The 21,103-nt window shown below is 40.8% G+C and overlaps 1 long non-coding RNA gene across 1 annotated transcript; it reads right to left on the reverse strand.

The window, feature by feature from the left end:
- Window positions 1-1,299: 1,299 nt before the first annotated feature.
- Window positions 1,300-3,332, reverse strand: LOC119775555. Its single transcript, XR_005279666.1, has 3 exons — window positions 3,096-3,332; window positions 1,940-1,941; window positions 1,300-1,645 (listed from the first exon to the last, which is right to left on the reverse strand). It is a non-coding gene; the product is annotated as an uncharacterized LOC119775555 (long non-coding RNA).
- Window positions 3,333-21,103: the final 17,771 nt, after the last annotated feature.

Genomic DNA, 21,103 nt, shown 5'->3' on the forward strand with positions numbered 1-21,103 from the left:
CTGTTCGAACCCACAGCCAAACTCTTCCTGCCATCTTATTTTCACAGAAATCCAAGGACCCAGTCCAGGTAGACCAGGTCCTCTGGAGGATTCTGCCTCTGCAATCGAACGCAGCCAAAATATACCGACCTTCATGTCTACATTACACGTTTAGTCCGATTAGCCGTTTATTCTGTTTACCTTTGTCCTTGGTAGTGAATGTCTTACATGCATATAAGCCCATATAAAACTCCTCATTTAATTGAAATGCTTAAATTATAGTGGTAGGGAGACATATGACCAGAAGGGAGAGAAAAAAAAGATGAAGAGCAAGGATGAGGCAGACAACTAGAGAGCAGAGAAAATCTCTCCACCAATGCACGCATTTATCCTCATTGTTTTCACTGGTCTCTGTTTAAAAATAATCAATCACACTCTTAATGATCTCGTGTTTCTCACATTTGTCTGTGTAAATCCTCTGGTCTTTAATTTCAATTCTATTCAGTTTATTTCTATAGCTCCAATTCACATCATGTCAACTCAGGTCACTTTCCAGTTCACCAGATCATCCAGTCAGATTGATTCAAAGTTTTCTATCTAAGGAAAACCAGCTGATTGCATCGACTCATTGACTCTTCAGCAATCCCTCACACTAAGCATGCTTGTAGCGACAGTGGAGAGGAAAAACTCCCTTTGAACAGGAAGAAACCTCCAGCAGAACCAGGCTCAGTGTGAGCGGCCATCTGCTGAGGCCCACTGGGGTTCAAGGAGACAGAAGCAGACATAGAAAAAGAAGCATAGATACAAAAGGCAACTGTCAACCAGCTCCACAGGCGGCCCCGTCCAGGAAACACACAGCCAGGCAGACGAGCTCCAAGCCAGCTCCCATGTCAGAGGATGAAGAGAGCACATCCAGTTAGTCACAGTCAGAGAAACAGGACTACACTGGAAAACAGGCCAAGCTCCAACATCTTTATCTGTCATTATTCATCCTGTATTATAATCCCACTAATCTTTATAATCCATATCTTAAATTTCCTGTAACATCTATTTATTTATTTTATAGCCTCTTACAATTACTCTCTGTTTATATATACCGTCTGTCACGGGTTCGTTGCAAAAATACAAAAAAATGATGGCCCAGCCGGAAAAAATATTGTTTGTGCTTTTTTCTTTTATTGCTCCCCAGGTGGAAATAGTGAAACAGTGACGATATTTACAGTGAAGCGAGAAAACAAGAACAAGTATTTACAGGACAACTTACTTGGACAGCCAACTCTACCATCAGATCCAGTACTCCTCCTCAAATGAGCTCAGCTCCCCTTTAAATACCCCTTTAGCCCCTCCCCCGGGTAAACCAAAATACAAATTAAGGGGTTTTTAAGGATAAAAACAAAATAACCAAATAACAAAACTCAAAACTCAGTTTCCTGCATAGAAACTAAAAATTAACCAAAATGACTCCATACAATGTTCAAAATGTCAGGAACATAAACAATATAAAAATACAAAACAAAACACCCAAAATGGTTGAGTCCTTCGTCACGTGACTGGCAAAGCGCGCCACTCTGCGCTATTTCCAGCGTGACGCGGAAGTGCTCCGGTTTGGCCCCTTAACCAGGAACAGCGGGACTGAAGCAGAGATGAGAGGTGAGTGTTTGTGGAACTCGGCGCCGAGTGTGCACCCTCAGACGCGCGCGATGATACAAATACATTTGGTTCCAGGATAATCTGCTCCCCGATCTGCTCCTTGGAGTGTTGCTCCGGCCGGATCCAGCGCCGGTACAGCCCCTTCACACGGTGGTAGATCTCGGTCGAGCTCTCTCCGGGTGGCACAGACATGGACCTGAACTGCTGTCTGTAGGTCTCCGGTGAAACATCAAACTTGATCAGCAGTGAAGCTTTCAAGTCTGGGTAGGAGTGCGCCAACTCCTCATCCATGGCTGTGTAAGCTTCCAACGCCTTCCCGGTGAGTAAGGGCACCAGCCGACATGCCCACTCACCTTCTGGCCAACCCCAAGTTCTTGCGATGCGCTCAAAGCGTAGCAGGTAGTTTTCAATGTCCTCCCCTGAGACATATTGAGGGATCTTGGGGTCGCCGTAGAGCCGGCCCTCATGTCTGGAGGGTTCAGCTCTCTCCATGCTGATCCTTGGGGGCTCCTCGGAGAAACCACGGCGCTGCCGAGGAGCTGGCGTGGGGAGGTCCACCCGGAGACTCGGTGTTGACTCCTCGGGTGGTGATGCAGGTCCGGACACAGGGACAGACCACTGTGGGGCTGGGAAGGTGGCCCGAAGCCCTCTCAGCTCCGCCAAAAACCCCTCGTCCCTCCGCTCCTGTCCTTTTAAAAATGTCCTCATGACCTCCACAAGCTCCTCACTTGTACTTGGTGCAGGCTGCGTGATTGAGGCAGCAGCGCCACCTTCCTCATCTTCAGTTGCCCAGCCTCCATCGTCCACAGGTAAGTCCTGCTTCACTTTTTGTGAGCGCAGCCCTGTACGCTTCACTGTAGGGTGCTTCCGTCGACCGGCCATCCCACTTCTGACACCAAATGTCACGGGTTCGTTGCAAAAATACAAAAAAATGATGGCCCAGCCGGAACAAATATTGTTTGTGCTTTTTTCTTTTATTGCTCCCCAGGTGGAAATAGTGAAACAGTGACGATATTTACAGTGAAGCGAGAAAACAAAAACAAGTATTTACAGGACAACTTACTTGGACAGCCAACTCTACCATCAGATCCAGTACTCCTCCTCAAATGAGCTCAGCTCCCCTTTAAATACCCCTTTAGCCCCTCCCCCGGGTAAACCAAAATACAAATTAAGGGGTTTTTAAGGATAAAAACAAAATAACCAAATAACCAAACTCAAAACTCAGTTTCCTGCATAGAAACTAAAAATTTACCAAAATGACTCCATACAATGTTCAAAATGTCAGGAACATAAACAATATAAAAATACAAAACAAAACACCCAAAATGGTTGAGTCCTTCGTCACGTGACTGGCAAAGCGCGCCACTCTGCGCTATTTCCAGCGTGACGCGGAAGTGCTCCGGTTTGGCCCCTTAACCAGGAACAGCGGGACTGAAGCAGAGATGAGAGGTGAGTGTTTGTGGAACTCGGCGCCGAGTGTGCACCCTCAGACGCGCGCGATGACCGGTTCAGACGGGGGGGAATGTTCGTTGGGACTGTGCAGGACCGCGGGACAGAGGTGCGGGCCTGCACGCAGCTGTTTGCCGGGCAGCGCACTCACGTGGGAGAGCTTTCTCCCCGTGCGCGCGCTCCTGGCACCGCGCTCCCCTGGGCCAGAGGAAGCACGGATACTTAGAGTCTGGGATGGACGCTTAGTGGCGCTCCATCACACCGTCTATACTCCATGCATACATAGTCTACATAAACATGTAAATAAATATTTATATCCAGTGTAGCATTTCTGGAGAAGCAAACTACATTTCATTGCTTTGTACTCGTGGCAGTGTAGTAACTTAAATTCTATTCTATTCTATTTTTTTTAAGAGTAACAAAAAACATTTTAAAGTCATTAATAAACTACTGAGCCCTTAAAGGGACACCTAAAAAAAGAAAAATAAATACATTCTCGTGTGCACCAGATACTTTCTCACATGAGTATTTCTGACAACCGTGTTCATTGCAATAGATGTACGTGAACTAATTTGGCTATATATTCAGTTTGGGCTCCCATGCAAAGACATTTCTGCATTGCTTGCAAGATGTTACCCTTATCGTGTGTCTAAATGTCAATTATAATGTATATTGAAGTCCTGTGGTCTATTTTGACACAAAGGAAACACAAACCTTGATTATATCAAACATTCATTCAAACAAAACAACTGGTCAACTGAACGGATAAAGCTGGATGTTTGCAAAATATCTGGAAAATGGATTAAAGGTATAAAAAGAAAAAGAGGTCCATCTGATATGAGAAAACATTTGGTGTTCAGGAGAACGTTTTTTTTTTCTCTTCATTTTCTGTTCAGGGGCTCAGTAATAATCCAATGAACGGAAGGTTTAGCATTTCTCCATTTAGCACAATGGATATGATATTTAGCCAACAGCAGGATGAAGTTAATAATGTCAGAAACAGGCACGGGAAGATGGTCCATATAAAAATGGCATCATATACTGCAAATGGGGATTTCATCCTTAACTATTAGAGGAATCCAATCTTTCTTCTCAATCCAGAAGCGATGTGTAGTAGGACACGGGTAAAACCAATGTTCAAGAGTTTGGCTGTTATTATGAAAGGAACATTTAGTCACCTCAAAACCAAATCTTTTTTTTTTTTTTATATATATTTTGCCACAGGATCCATTTTGTTTATATAAGCTTGGTATTAATTTATTGTTCCATTAATGTTGAAAGCCAAAAAGAAATTATAAAATATATATTTTTTTAGATGGAAATTTGACAAAAAACATGCAATCAGAGATTAACTTTGCTATTTTCTCTTTTTTCTATTTATTTTTTTTTTTTTTCAAATTTCTTTTTCAGATCTAGTTTTGCACATAACATTCTCTTCACATGCTTTGGACAAATACAATGTCGTTGCTAATGTCTAGCAGACCAATAGAAAACTGAACTGCTGTGGTGAGGCTCACTGGCGCTACATTAGCCTCTTTCCCACTGGAAATATTGGGTTAACGCATGTTTTTCAATCATTAACTGCCTGCTAACATTCAACCAATCTGGCTCCCTTCCCACTGGCATAAATAGCTGGTCTAACCCCCTCAGTGGCAGCTGCATGGCTTCTGTCCCTTTTAATGATGTCACCAGTGTGACAGAAATCAGGACAGTAAACAATGGAGAGCAAGATGGAAGGAAGCCAGGGCATAGTCAGTGTGTTTATGTGTTTCTTTCTAATGATTCTGTCTGAATCCCTCTCACCAGAGCTGCTCCATGTTTATCAAATGTAAACAGAGGTGTTTCTGCTTGTTGGATCAGAAGCAGCTGGTGAGGTGTGTTCACGTCCGTACGCTGTGTTCAATGGTATCATGTAATTTAGTGTTCCCACAGCATGCCGATCAGAGCCGCGGAGATTTTATGGCGGTTCCCTGGCCAAGTTGTTTGACCCAGTTAGATAGGTGTCAGCATTGGTTCCCACTGTCAGAAATCAGAAACTTTATTGGCCACATTTGACAGGACAAAGCAGAAAACGTATCCATCCTTAACCAATCCAAACAGTAACCACTGTATGGTAAGCATGCTGCTATGGATCAAGTAACTTAACTTATGGCTCCTTCTGTCGAGGTTTGGTTGTGGTTTAGAGGTCAAATGCAGAGGCAGAGAGGCTGAGGTGATTTCTGTAGTTTAATTGGTGAAAACAGTAACACAGGCAGGAATCCAAAATCCAACTTAAAATGTAACACAAACCAGAAACATGGAGACATCAGGGGAAAACAATCAGGAACGGGGAACCAGCGACGACAGAAGCAGCAACAACAACAAGGAGTGACAGAAGAGGGAGAGTATATATAGCTGACTGAGACAAAGGCAGGGCTAACGAGCTGATAAGGAGAGGGTGTGAGTGGAGACAACGAGGGAGCCAAGGGGAAAGGGACACACATAAGAGGGCAACAGAAAAACCTGAGAACTAAAATAAATCTAGAAACACAAAGTAGGAGATAAACCAATAAAACACACGGATCAAAGTAAAACAGAAAGTTAGACCGTGACACCTTCTCTCAAAAAGTCAACTTTAATCCTGAGATGGTGCTGCATGACCTAAAGAAGCTGATCATCAGCTTCATGAAAAGAAGTCTCCAGGGTGGTGTGGTCGGAAAATTTAGATATCTCTTATTTCATATATTGATTTATACTATTTACCCACTGAAAAAAGTTTTCACTCAACCTGTTTCACCTTGAAGGCCACACCATTCTCTGCAGGATGGTGTTTGTAGACCAGACAGAGCTTCTTCCCATAACAAGCCAGACTTTTTCTCAAGGTTTATTCATAACATGTTACTGTTTAATTAAAGTGTCTGTAATTTATTTTGACTCTGACTACTTTCCATTGTTGTAAGTAAGGAGGAAAGAACGCTGCTCAGATCAGAACGGGGCTGATTACCACGCAATATAGATATAATATAGAAGATGAACTGTTCTCTATTTGCAAAGATAAAAATAAAGAGCCGACTGAGTGAAATCCATCGATCTCCATTTATTTAGTAGATAGTTGAATACCTTTTAGTTTGGGCTAAACTTTCTCCACATTGATGCAAAACACCACTTATCAGAAACACCTCATGGCAGTTCCATCTGTCAAGGCCGGCGTGTCTGTTTATTACCAGCGCTTCATCCATTTACTCACTTTTTTTTAGCCATTGGTTTATGCACGGTGGGTAAAATAAACCAAGTTACTCCCTCAGACCCTGATTGGCTCCTGATTTTTTTTTCCCCCACAATTTCACTAAATACGTTTTTCTTAAGACATTTTAAAAATTGACAGACCATGAACCAGCTGTTTATCATGACGGAGATGTTCAGAGGTCTGCTTTTATTTACTAGCTTTTCTTAACTAACTATACGGAGCCCATCTGATGACATGGACAAAAAAAAAGTTTAATTGTGGCCACGAAGTAGTATTTCGCAGCCACGCAATAAGTTTAACGTGCGCACGAAATACTTATTAATAATATCAATAAATCCGCCCCTGTTTTCAGGCTTATGTTAACTGTAATTACTTATCTTGGACAGGCTGCTATGTAAACGGGCCTTTAGTCCTTCGTTTAGCTATGCTGCGGTTGTTTACACTACGCCTTTTCCACCTAAAATGGCGTCTTAGCAACAAATGTCACGTGACTGGCGGAGACCGACTGGGTAAGCAAATCGAGCGCGCCTTAGACCTTAGAGAAGGCGCGCTCGATTTGCTTACCCAGTTGTCCAGGAATGATATTTATATTATTAATAAGTATTTCGTGCGCACGTTATACTAAAAATTTTTAATTGTGGCCACGAAGTAGTATTTCGTGGCCACAATTAAAAATTTTTTTTGACCATGTCATCAGAGGGGCTCCGTATAACTAAAAAGCACCAAGATCTTTATTTTGATAATAATTGAACTTCAATAATTGAACTTTATTGATCTCATATTGGAGAAATTTAACTCTGCATTTAACCCCTCCCCTTGGGGAACAGTGGGCTGCCATTGTGTGGAACCTGGGGAGCAGTGTGGGGTTAAAGGTCTTGCTCAGGGACCCAGAGTGGCTGTGTGTGGGAGTGGGGCTCGAACTCAGAGCCTCTGGTTTCCAATCTCTATGCTCCACCCACTAGGCCACCACTCCCCCCTATAAACCATTAAAAGCATGTTTTTTCACTGCCCCTAACATCTGATCAGTGTTCTATAGTAACGGAGTAAAAATACTTCACTACTGTACTTAAGTATATTTTGGAGTACTTTATACTTTCCAAGAGTATTGTTTTTTTTTTAGAACTTTCACTTTTACTTCACTACATTTACAAACCTAATTGCATAAGTTTTGACCCCGCCTACTGACTACAAGGTCAAGTCTTGCCTGGGCTCGTTCATCAAAACCAATAGGATACGCCTGTTTCGCAAAGCCAGTCTAAATTTATCCTACACTTGCTTGTTTATATTATTTTAAGTGAATTTAACCTTCAAAGTTTACCAAAATGTGAAAAAAAAATGTCATTCGAACTGCACTTACTTTTTACTTATACTTTTCACTACATTACTTGAGTACATCTATTTTTACAATAATTTTTATACTTAAGTACAAGACATTTCAGATACTTTAAGACTTTTACTCAAAGAACATTTCAGTCAGTGACTTGGATTTTTACCAAAGTCATATTTTGGAGAGGTACTTATACTTTTACTAGTACTTTATACAACACTGCATCTGATAGCAATAAAATAGAGTGCAGTTTAGCTCTAACTCTGGCATCAATAGAAGAGGTTCTGAAATGTAGCCTGTTGGTTGACTATCAATACAGGATTACTAAGAAAATTAAGTCTAAATCAAGGAAGAGGGTTTAAACATGTTTAATAATGTTTTCTGAAGATTTTATGATATAACTATATTATAGGAGGCTGTGATGGGAACCAGCTGAGTCTTTTCTGGAGCCAGACTGAATACTGGACCTCAGGCAATGATTCAGTGCACCTGCACAGGTGTTCACAACAGCAGCCCAGTTTCAGCTTATGCCAGCTTAGACTTAGACGCGTGCTCCGTGTAATCATGCCGGACAATAAACGGGGAGGTTAAATACAGGCATGCAACGTCTGAACAGAGCTTAGCATGGCAGGAAACGCAGAGCGGACAGATATGATAATCATGTGGAGCCATAGATTGTGGAGGAGACAGGCCGGCATTCCTACTCTACCTCAGGTAAGATATAGAGCACTGAGGAGTGCAATTAAGAGATTTAGGCGACGGAATAACTGCCATAGGATAACAGGGAATCCATGAGAACCACAATGTGTTTGTGTTTACTGCTCATTAGAAAACATGATTTAACATCAGAATGGGAAATCACACTGCTGAATATTACATTTGGCCAACTTTACGTTACCTAAATACTTATAAAACATAAAGAAGCTCCACATGGAGATAAAGACACAGGAATGTATGAACAAACAGATGAAATCATACACACCAAAGGAGCCGGTAGGGTTTCTAATACCGGGGACATTAAACCCCAGTCCTGATGGATTTCCTGCAACCAGTAATTATCTCTCTGGTCCAAAACACATGAATCTAATGATTTAATCTCATCAGTTCTCCAGTCCTGAAAAGGACCTCATTATTTGATTGTGTTGTGTTAAAGCAGAGAAAAAGGTGCAGGACTGCGATCCCTGACTTATGTCATGCCTAGCGATGCAGTAATGACATCACAAGTGGGGTGGGACTGATTGCACACGCTAGGGAAGCCTAAAGCTATAGGAGAAAAATCTGCAGTTATTTTATCATTATGAAATATATTTTCTACAAAATATTATTAAATATAACTTTTAAAGATTAATCCAATTGAAATGGAAAAACTCTGTGAACCTCCAAGGCTTAAAACTATAAAGCTTCTAGTTAGAGTGGCTCAGGTTATCCTGAGCTATCTCTACAGTTCTGCTGCTATAGGCTTAGACTGCTGGAGGACATAGGGACCCCTTTTTCATCATTCTGCTTCATTCTATCTCTACTCTCCCACTCTGCAGAATCTGTAAGTTCAATCTCTAACGTTCTGCTATCTCTGCTTTTTCTCATAGTAGCTTCATCTGGTCTGTTTCTGTTTGGCTGTGACTCCATCCTGGAGAGAAATATCAGCTGGCTGCTGCCATCAACACCTTTGTTTCTAGATGTTGGAGCTTGGCCTGTTTTCCAGTGTAGTCCTGTTTCTCTGACTGTGACTAACTGGATGTGCTCTCTTCGTCCTCTGGCATGGGAGCTGCCTCGGAGCTCGTCTGCCTGGCTGTGTGTTTCCTGGACGGGGCCGCCTTTTACAGCTGCTTTTTGTGTCTCTGCTTCTGTCTCCTTGAACCCCAGTGGGCCTCAGCAGATGGCCGCTCACACTGAGCCTAGTTCTGCTGGAGGTTTCTTCCTGTTCAAAGGGAGTTTTCCTCTCCACTGTCGCTACAAGCATGCTTAGTGTGAGGGATTGCTGAAGAGTCAATGAGTCGATGCAATCAGCTGGTTTTCCTTAGATAGAAAACTTTGAATCAATCTTACGGGACTAGAGAGTGACCTGAGATGACATGTGTTGTGAATTGGCGCTATAGAAATAACCTGAATAGAATTGAATAATATTGAACTTTATTAATCTCACATTGGCAAAATTTACCTCTGTATTTAACCCCTCCCCTCTGAGAGCAGTAGACAGGGTGTCTGCCTCACGGACTAAAACTGGTAGTTGGTTCCACAGGAGAGGAGCCTGATAACTAAAAGATCTGCCTCCCATTCTACTTTTAGAAATTCTAGGAACCACTAGTAAACCTGCAGATTGAGAGCGAAGTGCTCTGCTAGGAACATCAGGAACAATCAGATCTCTGATATCAGATGGAGCTTGGTTATTTAAGGCTTTATATGTGAGAAGGAGGATTTTTAATTCTATCATATTCAGAACCCTGTCTATGTGTCATTGAAGGTAACATGGAAGGGCAGATCTTGCTAAGCGTAGAGCAAACTTGTCCTGCTCCTACAGCTCATTCATGGTCCTTCATTCTTCAGAGGTTTGCTGTTACCAGGGGAGGATTTACCATTAGGAAATACTAGGCAGCTGCCTAGGGCCTCAAAAAACTCTGTTTCCATGTATTTGTGCACATTCATTATGTTTTTGATTAAAATCCTTTCGCTAAAATGCCATCAGAACGCTGATAATATTAAGTGTGTCTCAGCCCCCCCCTTCAGTGTCCACCATATTGGATCAGTCCATTTGCTGCACATGTTCAGAAAGGTCCAAACAGACAGCAGCAAACCATTTGAAAACAAACCATGCAAAGAGCAGTGTTGCCAACTTAGCGCTTTAGTCGCTATATTTAGCCACTTTTCAGACCCCTCTAGCACTTTGATTTCTAAAAAGCTCCTAGCGCCAAATCTAGAGACTTTTTTCTGCTACTGGAGACTTTGGAGACAACATCTAAAAGCAGCGAACTCTGCTCTCCAGAGCGAGTAGATTGGTAACCCCGCCTCCTGCTCTCCTCTATCTTGTCTGCTGTCATGATTCATGCAGCTATTATTTCATCCAAATGAAAAATGGAGAACAGATAAGCAGATCATGGCTTGTCTACAGTGAAAAGAAGGACTGGGTTATTTACTTTGGCCTTTTTGGAAACACAGGAAGGAGCAATCAGCTAAGCGAGCTTAGTGCTTGGAAAAAATCTTTCATTCCTTTAGAGACAGCATGAAAAGTCAGCTGAGTACAAAACATAGAGAGGAAAACAAGAAGAGAGGGACACAACCTAGAACAGATAATGGATTTGATGTGCTGCCTTATCCATTCATAGGCCCCCCAGCCTGTCTTTACCTAGGGCCCCAAATTTCCTAAATCCGCCCCTGGCTGTTGCCACGTGTGCTGAAGGTTTTGGCTATAGTGACATACACATGCAGCAGTAGGTCATTACTTCCTTGGCAAAGTCATTAATATGTTAATGGTCTTCCAGAGAGACCCAGTTAGTTTGCCTAAACCAGTCCTGCAGCGCAGAAGTCGCCGTTGTGTATCTGCTGCTTTCATGAGGTTTTGTTTAGCATAAAATTATGCAGCTGTAGCTTGCTGTTCTCCTGGGATATCTGTGTTAACTACGTCCAATCCATTGGTGGAAACATGCCGTCTTGAGCTGTCTTCTCCTGCCTCTCTCCTCACATTTGTCACCAAACCTCAAACATGGCAGGTTTCTCATAAATGCAGCTAGAGAAAAGTCAATATCAGGCCAGCTAGTTCAAATCCCTCCCATTACTTACTGGAATAGGTTCTGTGTGATTGGGCCTGCAAGTGTTTGTGCGTTCTCTTTCTTTATGGTGGTTGTCCTGTAAAAATAGGTCTGCACCACACAGAACAGTAAAGGGATTGCTTGTAAAACGACCTCACTACCACAAATGCTGACATGCCTACCGTGCATGAATAGAGGGGCTGTTATATGAATTACATGACGGAACGGTGGCATGCACAAACAAAACAGCTCTAAGCCTAAGGCAAAAGTACGGAAAAAAGACATTTCATTTGGCTTCAAGCCAAGGAAAAGAATGAAGCTGCTCATATTCAGTCTGATCATCCAGTCACTCAGAAATCAGGAGTGTCTTGTAATTCTGGAATATCCAGGTTAGGAAAAAATACATTTTATCCAAATGTGAGATATGCTGGGCTGCTTTTAAAGAATGCCTCGTAAACCCCAACAAGTGGCTCTGGTGGTGCAAGTTTGCAACAGCAGCTTTGGTTCAAGCAAAGTCACAGTAAATTGGGCAATAGTGTCTAGAATAGAAGTTTGGTTTTTATGTTGTTTTTTTTTTCAAGAGAATCCATTTCTATAGAGAATAAAAAAGAATGAAGAGGAATTGTCAGCAATGGGGGTGAAGTTGCTTTAGGACTAAAATGCAGAAATGAGTAAATCAGAGATCTAGTTGATCTGCAAAGGAGGCAGACATCCAAAAAAAAAAAAAAAAAACAACAACAAAAAACAGAAAACATCAGGTTGGGAGCCAGAGACGAGGCAGCAACTAACAACAACAAGGAACCAGCACTGAGGGACTGCAGAGGTCATAAAGCAGGACAGATGGACCCAGTATTCAAGGTGAGACAGCCAGTAGGAAAGTTCAAATCATTTATTAATGTAAAAACATTGACAGAACTGAAGTGGGCTGCTGAGGACCTGCAGCGACTGCAGGAGGGGGGCGTGGCACCTCCCAATCACTGACATCTGACAATGATCATCTGAACAGATGATTATTAGAGTGAGTCACTTACCTGGTTCAACATTACATCCTCTCAATCATAGGCAGGATCAGCCCCCGATGCAGCAACCCCAGTGAGCAAGCAGACTCCGATCCAGGACTGGAGTAGAACTGGAATCCAGGAGTCCGCAGTCCGGTCTGGGGTTCCGATCCACACAGGAAGGGGCAAATCCGGGTTCCAGGAATCCATCACAGCTTGAAGGCAGGTTCAGAGTCCCGTGCATCAAGCATCCAGCTCAGACAGAAACACACAGACAGCAGGAGTCCAACTGTGGTTCAGGTGAACAGATCGGACGGGTACAGACAGGGCCAGCAGGTGAGAGGGAACGGAATCAGGAAAACAGCATCACTCTGGAAATGCTGAAACGCTCTCACCATCGGTTAGGGATTAAAACTAGCCGGGACCTTGGAAGGAGCTGGACAGAACTAGGCAGGTGAGTGAAAGGAGCAATTAAGAGGTGGAGTATATAAGGGGGAAAAGAACAAAGTATGGACTTATGAGCTGAATATGGAGCAGGTGTGAGTGGAAATAACTAGAAGGAAGCAAGCACAACAAGAAGCACCCGCCCACTGCGGAAGGTTTGTGTCAAAATTATTCAAAAAAATGTGAACTTCAAAACCTTTTGCACTTAAAAAAATGTGATTCTCATAAAACAATTTAAACTAAAAAATAAATGAAAAACACATTCTTTTCAATACTTTGTTGTTGGTTTTTTTTGCATTTGCACAGTTTTTCTTTGATTGACTATATATATATATATATATTTTTTGATTGAAACAATTTTTTGGGAATTGAATGATTCAGACACAAATGTCCTACCCATGTGTGACCCAAACACAAAATAGATTACTTCAACCAAAGAGAACATTTTCAATAATAAAAAAAAAAGCGTTCAAATGTAATTTTTTGAGTCTAAAATATTTTATTTGCATTCAAGAACTATTTTCTATGATTGAAAACGTTTATCTTTTCATTGAAGTTACCTTTTTTATTGATTTCGTTTGTTTGTTTGAAGCAACTTCTTTTTTTTTGATCAAATAATAAAGACACAAATGTCCTTCCCATTATATGGTCCAATCAAAAAACAATATTACTTCAATTAAAAAGGTTGCTTTACTCAAAAAATACTGCTCTTCTATCAAAGAAAACATTTTCAATCAAAGAAAAGCAGGGTTTAAATGTATTTTTTTGAGTCTCAAATATATTTTTGCATTCAAATATTTTTTTCTTTGATTAAAAAGGTTTTTGTGATTGAAGTGACATTTTTTTTTATTGAATGATAAAGAAACAAATCTCCCTTCATACAAAACAGAATAACTGATTACTGAAAACTAAAAACTCAGACTCCCAAAAGGGGAGAACCTTGAGAGTAATGCAGTTTATGACTTGATATGGAAGAGAAATTGCTTTGAAAATTGCTGAGAATGCAGCAAGTAGATTCAGGGAAGACCTACTGAATGTGAACAGTGGGCGTTTCTCAATTCACGAGAACACGAGTACGTACTCGCGTTCTCGTCAAGTCCGTTCTTGGCGAGAACGCAGGAAGATCGGACTTGACGAGAACGCGAGCACGCAAGCACGTATGTGTATTGGAGCAGAAGCGTACTCGTGACGTCATCACATGCAACATTGTTTAGCATTTCTTTAACAGTCAAAACTATTTATTCCCTACAAAAAACATTTTGAAAACAATATTTTTAGTTTCTAAAGCTTAAAAAACATAAAAAAAAATTACCGAACCGCAAAAAACCGCCATCAGAACGAGCGGTAGTTCACACATAACTAGACCGAGAGAAGTGCACTACAGACGGGGTAACATTAGCCCTGGCTGCGGTTACCCTCGGAGGTCTGCTGGTCACTCTGGTCCGCTCAACGTCGGACTGTTTTTTTTTAATTTCGCACTAACTCTGTAAACAGGCCACACAGGGAGGCTTAAATGTATAATGTTATCGCCTCAAACGATTTCAAAACGTACTTTTGAAGAACAACAGCGGCAGAAAAGGGAATGTTTAACTTACCGCTGTGAGCGCTGTCTGGAATCAAGCTGCGGCCGCGGGGCATTCTGGGGAAGCGGTCAGTCTGAAGAACGCACAAGTCTGCTCTGATGCATGCTCGATAAAGAGGGCGGGGCGAGAACAACATCCGGGGATTTGGTGCGTTCTCGATCTGGCGTTCTCGAGAATTGGAACGGTACTCGGGCTGAGGCTGATGACGTGTCACGAGTACACGAGAACGCTCAAGAACGCATATTGAGAAACGGCCAGTGTCACTGTTGACTGCCTCACTGGTGAAGAAGCAACCTAGTGATTCTGATTTCCTGTTGCCGTTCCCTCTCATCCTGTCCCCGTCTGATCTGTTCACCTGAACCTTCCTTTACCTCCTGCTGGTTTCTGCCTGTCTGTATCTGGGTGTCCATCTTATCTTCACGATCTGAGGATTCCTGGAAGCCTGGATCCCTCTGTTCCTGTTTGGATCAGAACCTCTGACCCTGAACTGTCCCTGCCTGATCTGTTTTCCCCGACCTGGATCAGCTTCCTGCGTTTTCTTCCTGCAGCATCAGGGACACTCTGGGCGACGGACACCGCGTCTGGTTGGCAGCCCATCGGCTGGATCACACCTCTTTCTTAGGAGATGGACAGAACTGTGAACCCAGGTAAGTAACTCAATGACATTATTATATCCTGTCAGATGATCATGGTCAGAGATGGGTCGCACCCCGCCCTCCTGCAGCCACTGCGGTCCACAGCATTGTGCTTCATTTGTTTTGTTTTAATAAACTTTTAGAACTTTCCTACTCACTGTCTCACCTTGAAAACTAGGTCCATCTGTCCCATTTTATGACATTGCCAGGAGAACAGTACTTGTCTGACTGCATTGTTCCAAGTGTAAAGTTTCGTGGGGGGGGATTATTGTGTTTTAGGATTATGTTTTTCAGGAGCTGAGCTTGGCCCCTTACTTCCAGTAAAAGGAACTCTGAACGCTTCAGGAAGCCGAGACATTTTGGACGATTCAAGGATCTCAACTTTGTGGAGACAGTTTGAATCTGGATCCTTCTTCCTCCAACATGTCTGTGCAACATATCAAATATAAATGTCCATAAAGACGGCAGAGTCTGTGGGGATGACTTTGACTTTGTTTCCTTCACTCTACGTGTTTTTATTCATTTCTTATAGAAACACTTTTATCTTTTCTTTTTTTAGTATATTAGGGCAGGTGACCATTTATTACATTAACCTTGACTTTTGCCTTGACTTTAAATCAGTTGTCTTTGTTCATTTTCCTTCTGGAAGGTAAAAATCAGTTAACTTGAGTTCAAGTATATTGAAAAAAATATATATATATAGGGATTTTTTTGTGAAAGTACCAAAACTTTATGTAGAATATTCTTAATAGTAGTTATTGCAATGGAAAAACGATCTAGAAATAAGTAAGGAATTCTTAAATTAAGTGTATTTACCCTTATTTTGAGCAGGCAAATGAGATAAATTTGCCAATGGAATGAGTATTTTAACTCTTAAAATAAGATATTTAGATAAAATGCACTCAAAATAAAACAATGCAATTGCTTTTTCTTATTTTAAATGTAAATTGTCTTGTTCCATTGGCAAAATGTCTATTTTACGTTCTCAATTCAAGAACAAATGCACTTTTTTTAAGAAAAAATGACTTATCTAGATTTGGATTTTTTCCAGTGTGTTAGTATTTCTGCAGTCATTATAAACATGCACTTGCATAAAAGAAGTATAATTGTCCATCCCAAAGCTTAAAGAATGTTATTTACAAATAGTAAATAGTAATGGTGAGTATTTGAAAACGTTTGTCATTAAATTGTGATGAATTATGAGTTAATTGTGGACATTTATACATTTAATTCTACTTATATATTTTAATTGACTAACTTGCAATTAAGCATGACGTTAGATGGCAAATTAAAGGTGGATGATTGCAGACTTTGAGTCACCACTAAGCAACAGATTTAAAAAGTGATGTAAAGTTTGGATCTAAACGTGGGTTTGTAAGCTGTTTTTTTTTTTACCACCATTAACCGGGATAAATATTTCTAGATAGTTTGTTGTACAAGGATCAGGACTGAGAGGATGGAATTATTCATACCCATTTATGGTTGATAGAAAGCATTTATTTTTGCGTATGGAGACTGGTGCCTATCTCTGGTGGTAAATGGGTCAAGATACCTCCTGGACATTTCACCAGTCCACTACAGGGCAGCACAGACACTCACACTTACAGGTGCTGGTCATAAAATTAGAATATCATGAAAAAGTAGATTGATTTCAGTAATTCCATTTAAAAAGTGAAACTTGTATATTATATTCATACATTACATACAAACTCATATATTTCAGATGTTTATTTTGTTTAATTTTGATGATTACAAATGACAACAAATGAAAATCTCAAATTCATCATATCAGAAAATTAGAATATTACTGAAGACCAATAAAAACAAAGGATTTATAGAAATGTTGGCCAACTGAAAAGTATGAACATGAAAAGTATGAGCATGTACAGCACTCAGTATTTAGTTGGGCCTCCTTTGGCCTGTATTACTGCAGCAATGCGGCGTGGCATGGAGTCGATCAGTCTGTGGCACTGCTCAGGTGTTATGATAGCCCAGGTTGCTCTAATAGTGGCTTTTAGCTCTTCTGAATTGTTGGGTCTGGTGTATTGCATCTTCTTCTTCACAATACCCCATAGATTTTCTATGGGGTTAAGGTCAGGAGAGTTTGCTGGCCAATTAAGAACAGGGATACCATGGTCCTTCAACCAGGTACTGGTAGCTTTGGCACTGTGTGCAGGTGCCAAGTCCTGTTGGAAAATGAAATCTGCATCTCCAAAAAGTTGGTCAGCTGCAGGAAGCATGAAGTGCTCTAAAACTTCCTGGTATGTGGCTGCGTTGACCCTGGACCTCAGAAAACACAATGGACCAACACCAGCAGATGACATGGCACCCCAAACCATCACTGACTGTGGAAACTTTACACTGGACTTCAAGCAACGTGGATGAAGTGCCTCTCTTCTTTTCCTCCAGACTCTGGGACCTTGATTTCCAAAGGAAATGCAAAATTTACTTTCATCAGAGAACATGACTTTGGACCACTCACCAGCAGTCCAGTCCTGTTTCTCTTTAGCCCAGGCAAGACGCTTCTGACGCTGTCTGTGGTTCAAGAGTGGCTTGACACAAGGAATGCGACAGCAGAAACCCATGTCTTTCATACGTCTGTGTGTGGTGGTTCTTGAAGCACTCACTCCAGCTGCAGTCCACTCTTTGTGAATCTCCCCCACATTTTTGAAGGGGTTTTGTTTCACAATCCTCTCCAGGGTGCGGTTATCTCTCTTGCTTGTACACTTTTTTCGACCACATCTTTTCCTTCCCTTCGCCTCTCTATTAATGTGCTTGGACACTGAGCTCTGTGAACAGCCAGCCTCTTTAGCGATGACCTTTTGTGTCTTGCCCTCCTTGTGCAAGGTGTCGATGGTCGTCTTTTGGACAACTGTCAAGTCAGCAGTCTTCCCCATGATTGTGTAGCCTATAGAACTAGACTGAAAGACCATTTAAAGGCTTTTGCAGGTGGTTTGAGTTAATTAGCTGATTAGAGTGTGGCACCAGGGGCCATCAATTTTGAACCTTTTCACAATATTCTAATTTTCTGATATGATGAATTTGAGATTTTCATTTGTTGTCATTTGTAATCATCAAAATTAAACAAAATAAACATCTGAAATATATGAGTTTGTATGTAATGTATGAATATAATATACAAGTTTCACTTTTTAAATGGAATTACTGAAATCAATCAACTTTTTCATGATATTCTAATTTTATGACCAGCACCTGTACATTTCAATTTAATTTAAGTTTAGTTTATTCCTATAGCGCCAATTCAAAACACATCATCTCAAAGCATTTTACAAATCAACCAGATCATCCAGTCAGATTGATTCAAAGTTTTCTATCCAAGGAAAACCAGCTGATTGCATCGACTCATTGACTCTTCAGCAATCCCTCACACTAAGCATGCTTGTAGCGACAGTGGAGAGGAAAAACTCCCTTCGAACAGGAAGAAACCTTCAGCAGAACCAGGCTCAGTGTGAGCGGCCATCTGCTGAGGCCCACTGGGGTTCAAGGAGACAGAAGCAGACATAGAAAAAGAGAAACAGGACCACACTGGAAAACAGGCCAAGCTCCAACATCTAGAAACAAAGGTGTTGATGGCAGCAGCACAGGTGATATTTCTCTCCAGGATGGAGTCACAGCCTAACAGGAACAGACCAGATGAAGCTACTATGAGGAAAAGCAGAGAGAGCAGAACGTTAGAGATTGAACTAATAGATTCTGCGGAGTGGGAGAATAAATCACCTTTAGGGTGATTTAGAAAGAAAATTATACCCAACAGCCTTCTTTCTGTGACTCTGACTTTTTATTTTTACTGTTGGAGGAAGCTGGAGTTTCCAGAGAAAAGCAAATGCCCCCCCTGCAGGCTAACGCTTGTCTTTTATCAGCTTAGTGGGATTTAGATTAATCAAACTTGATGCCTAATCATGTTTGGATTCTTTGGATCAGTTTAAATGCTCCATCATTGGTTAGAATCCAGTTTTATAGTTATTATTATTCTGAATAAATTTTAAGATGCACCTTTCTCCTGCATGGTATTAAAAGGTTTAGTCATTAATGGTCATTTGTTTTTTTTTTTCCCCACTTTCTCTATCGTTCTGGATAGTTTCTCTTCAATTTCTTTTTTCTTCATTTAATCAATCAGGTTCTTGACTTTATTTATTGAAATGAGCAGAAATCTATTCACCCATTCTGTCCATAGTAAGGAGTCGAAGTTATTGCTCACATGTTCTGGGTTTTGACCAGAAAAATGTACACTGAAAAAAGTAATGCAATTTTTTGTGCCATTTACTTAATTATATTTAGTTACTTTAACACAATTGTTTCATGTTAGCAGGGTAGGACATAAAACAATTGTGTTAAAGTAACTAAATATGATTAAGTAAATGCCAAAAGCGGTTGCATTATCTTTTTCAGTGTATCATTGTCATTCGACTGTGTCCATAATCCAGAAAAATGAAGAGGCATCTTTCTTTGGCTCTTTTCCACATGAATCATCTGAATTCTTACCTTTGCAAAAATATCCCCTCTGGTCTGAACTGAATTGGTCTAAGAAGCAGTTAAATTTGCTGCATAAATCAACATGTCAGAAGATCTATTGATCCAAGTCTAACAGACGGCTGTCAATTTTACAACCACTGTTTAATCATTCGGCGCCCCCTGCTGCTAAAATCTGGAACTGTTTAGCTCTGGCTGAAATGTCTGCAGGAGTCTGGAAACATTTAAAGGAAGCCCAAATAATTATAAGACTGTTGTGGCCATTTATGCAAATTTTTTGTAATTTTTAAATCCGACCAAATTTGGTTTTATTCTTTGGTAGGAAGATTACATTAATTGTTAGACCCTCCCATTAATTGGAGTAATTAAGAACACAGAGGAAGCTGGTGCATTGTTTGGTAAATGTCTGGATTGGATGGGAGGTTTAGTAAAATGATTACTTTGACCACTTTTTAGAACTTCAAACATTAATTTAACATTATTTTTTGTTTAAAATAAGTTGCAAGACATTTTTAATAATTATTTTGATGCGCATACAAAGCCAAAAATCGCCTGTTACCATCTATGGCCTTTGTTGGAAAATTTTTTGTTTGTTTTTTTGAAACAGAAGGCTGCGACAAAGGTATTTTTTTATTCTTAATAGACACTCAGAACATTACAAGGAAAATCTAGAAATACTGACAGCCTGCTTTATAGAACGTACATAATAAATCTAAGACATGAGTTACCTTTTTGTTTTTTTAACCATCAAACAAAGATAAATCAATGGGGTCCACCAGGAAAACGCTTTTCTTGATCAGGGATGATGATGAAAATGATATTGCCAGAGAAAAAAAAGTCATTCGATCAGTCATTCTTTAACCCCTTAAACCCAGAGGGTCTTAGGGGCAAATTCTGCATGAAATTCCATATGTAAATGAAACTATAGATTAGAAATAAAATAGTTTGTATTTCTATGACAGAAAGGCATTAAGGAATATTTTTCAGTTGGAACCGATATTTTAAATGTCATCATGTCTGATTTATATCTGATTGAACAAGGAAAAAATGAAAAAAAATTTAGCCTTGTGAATTTTTCTAACGGCCCGGTAACGGGCCCGCTGGGCTAAAGGGGTTATTTCACTTCAACAACATGTTTATCCTTCTAAAGCTGCAGAATTAAAGGGAATCTAAAGCATTTGTTCTGAAGTAAATAACCATCTGAAAACATGTCTGTCTGTGGGTTCGGAGAGCAGCTGCTCAGCAGATGATGTCATCACATCCACTGCTCACCTCTATGATGCTTCCAGATGTTCAGAGACCCACAGAAACAGATCAGACCTCATTCAGAGGGGTAATCCCCCCTACCACTGCTAATCCTCCATGTCCATGAAAAATCTGACGTATCCGTAAAAGAGCTCCTGTTTCTGCTACTCTGTCTTTAGCTTTGCTCTAATAAGCCGTAGCTGCAGCTTCAGAAGGAGTAAAAATGAAGGAGAAATGTATTTTTTTATACGTGTTAGGATGAGAACGTGAATTTAGCCCAAAGATACAATAAAACGGCTCAATCTGCACACATTTGAAATTAATTCATAACAA

Source organism: Cyprinodon tularosa, unplaced genomic scaffold, assembly GCF_016077235.1.
Source record: "Cyprinodon tularosa strain WSP-4 unplaced genomic scaffold, ASM1607723v1 ctg878, whole genome shotgun sequence".
Taxonomy (NCBI): domain Eukaryota; kingdom Metazoa; phylum Chordata; class Actinopteri; order Cyprinodontiformes; family Cyprinodontidae; genus Cyprinodon; species Cyprinodon tularosa.